Raw genomic sequence first — 3479 nt, 5'->3', positions numbered from 1 at the left:
ATGTCCTTCCTGCCACAACCACAGACCACTGAGCTACCACAGCCCTCTGTCACCCGCTTCGGGTGTTATCAGCCATTAAATGGCCGTTATTAGTTATCATCTCCATATGTAGCGGTCACACTGCCCCTCCTGTACCTCCCAGTGGGTTTAAAGGTGCGTTGTTAGCATTGTTTGCGCTCATAATAGCTTCACGTGGTTAGGTTTAGAGTAAAGGGTCTGGCGGTTAGGTTTACGGTCTTGGTTAGGTTTAGGCACAAGGGTAAGGGGGTTAAGTTTAGGGTTGGTTCTCAGGGTCAGGTGTAAGCTTACGTTTAGGAAAAGGGTTACATAAGCTGAAAACAACTAAAAAGACACTTCCTGGTTTACCCCCGTGTGATGCTGCCTATTATCAGCAATAATAACGTACCTTTAAACCTACTAGGAGGTAGGTGGGACAGTTTGACCGCTACATATAGGGATGATAACAACTAATAACTGCCTCTGTGTGGAGCAGTGAGCTGCCATAGGGTGCCCGGGGGAGCAGATGGTGGGGGTTAAGGGCCTTGCTCAAGGGCCCAGAGTGGAGCAAATGAGGATGGAGGCAGGTGTGGGTGCTTCACTTTTCACCACATTTTTGATGTTGTTGGAGAGTTGAACCGGTGACCTTCTGATCACATGCTCACCTTCTCTAACCTCTGCACCACCACCCCTATAGAAATAAAACAAAGATAAACCAACCAAACAACTGACAAAACACTGACTATGACTATTTTACTTGTTGATGTTTTCTTTGTTTTCTTTTTAGAATAGGTTTGATCACCAGATATTTATTATTTTATTATTATTATTATTATTCATAATAATAATAATAATAAATACAATACTAAATTTAGGAAAATCTTGTAGAATTAGAATTAAAATTATAAACCTGGAATATATATGGCTTACTTTCAGTATCTATTAAAGTGTAATAGTGAGTGTTAAAGACAATTTGTCAAAGGTTAATTTCTTGGGGGGGGGGGGCAGTAACCGTGTTACTTGTTAGCAGTGTGTGTTTTTGTTTTCTTTTTTTTATGGTCTGAATATCAGAGCAAATGTGGTGGAGCCTAAAGCAGCAGATGTTAACCCCGGGTGTCCTAAACATGACAGCCTGATGCTTAGGTTAAAGGACCCCCCCCCACCCCACACACACGCACACACGCACGCACACACACACACACACAGTCATTGGAATAACACAAGAAAACCTACCAGTGGGGATGAGGTCCATAAAGATGCAGTAATTTTCTGATGAACAAACATAAACACACACGTTTGCAAAAACAGATGTTCACATCTGTTGCATGTTTCACATGATTCATTATCACAGCAGTGACAGAAAACACTCTGTGAGCTTCTGTTTATATGGTCTCACACAAACTGAATCAGACAACAACGTTTAAAATAAAAACTACATTTATTTTATACTCTGGCAAAGTTGTCGACCGTATCAAATAAGAAAATATTTATTTGTGGTCAGTTATTCTATGATAAGATTTAAAGTGTTTAATTATGAATAGAGCCTGTTTGAATTGTGTTTCTTTGTTTGTGAAGCAGCGTGAATTGAACAGAGGTAAATATAATCAATAATAATGATTAATCAGCTTAGAAAAATATATATATTTCTTCAAGGAATGTCATTTTTCTGCATTACTTTTCAGATCCATCACTTAAACTGAACATCTGGAGCGTGGTGTTTTGTAAAATGCAAAATTTGAGGTTTTAAATCTTCAGGTGCATCTTGTTTTTATTTTGGTTTTCAAAAACAATAACGTCATTTTTGCTTATAGTGTTCTGCTTGTTTCTGTAAGCTACGCATTTTATTTAAATTCATTAAATCTTTTCATGTTCAAAAAAAAATAGTTTGGTTGACATTTCCTCACTAGCAAAATAAAAACAAGTTTATTTATTTCTTTATTTTTTTATTTATGACTTCATGCTTTGGTCTAAACGCTGTTAACGCACTAACTTACACACATTCTTGCACTCTTGTATATTTGCACACGGACATAAAAACACCCTGATTAAACAGTTTCCATTTATTTTCCCGCGGACCACAACACTGTCTGCCTCTTTTGAAAGCTAGTTGTGAAATTCAACAGGTACTGTTCAAAAGGAACGGAGAGAAGTGGGGGGGTCTCAGGGATCACTGACTTGCTCTGGCCTCAGTGTTAGAGTGTGTCCTGCAACACACACACATTATCAGTGAGGTGCCAAGTTTCTCAAACTCAGGAGAAACACGAACTATTTAACCATGAGCTTTAACTGCTGCTGTTTAAAACGTGCTTTATAAATAAAGTTGACTTGTCTACTGTGACGCTGAAACTGTCTTTCTGTCTGAGACACCGTGAGACAAAACATCTGTCTACAGCAGCACACATGTTGAACCACACAGATGTTGCAGAAAGTCGATGTTTCCAGTTACTCCTTGGAGTTCAAGTAAAATAAAGATTACATATTTTTGAAAACTACTTGAGCTAAAGCATCACACTTTAGAATAAAGCAGACAACTACCGTTGGACTCATCGTACAATTACAATGTTGTTTTTAATGATTAGGTTAAAATATTTCATCCATCCATCATCTTTTACTCGCTTCTTCCATTTTGGTTCACGGGGGTCACTGGTGCCCATGTCCAGCAGTCACTGTGCGAGAGGCGGGGGACACCCTGGACAGGTCTCCAGTCCATCACAGGGACACATAGAGACAAACGAGACAAACAATCATTCACTCTCTCACTGGACAATTTAGAGTTACCAATCAGCCTAACATGCATGTTTTTGGTCTGTAGGAGGAAACCCACGCATGCACGGAGAGAACATGCAAACTCCACCCAGAAAGGCCGGGATTTGAACCGGGGCAACCTGCTTGCTGAGAGGCAGCAGCTCTACTGCGCCACCGTGCTGCACTAAAAATATTTCAAAGCCCTATTTTATTTTTTTTATTTTTTTATGGCATGTGAGCAACAAAAACTCATTCAGTTTTGTAACATACAATCGAACAATATCAGGAGACAGATATATTCTAGTGCAGTTATTAAAACCAGTTTATTGGTTTCAAAATAAAGTAAAGGCTGCGGCTGAGTGTCTAGAGCAGTCGTCCTCCAATGCAAGAGTTGTGGGTTTGATTCCACCAGCAGTCAAATGCCGAAGTGTCCCTGAGCAAGACAGTGAAACCCTCATTGCCTCTGATGCGTGTCCTATCGGTGGATGAATGTGATAAAGCTCTGATTAGTCTATAAATGAGGGGAAGTTGTAAAACACTTAGAGTATCTTGAAAAGATAGAAAAGTACAGTCCATTTAAATGTAAATGGATGGAAGTTAAAATTTATTTTATATTGTTTTCCTTTTTTTGTAATGTTAATTTACCAAAATAAAATAGAGTTGAGTTAAAAGTTGTTTTGTGATGGCCTCGAATGTTCTGTCTGTCAATTAAATCTTTACTTGTGATTTTTTTTTAA

The sequence above is a fragment of the Nematolebias whitei genome, chromosome 3 (assembly GCF_014905685.2).
Source record: "Nematolebias whitei isolate Nwh7 chromosome 3, NemWhi1, whole genome shotgun sequence".
NCBI lineage: Eukaryota > Metazoa > Chordata > Actinopteri > Cyprinodontiformes > Rivulidae > Nematolebias > Nematolebias whitei.
Note: the sequence above shows the minus strand (reverse complement) of the source record.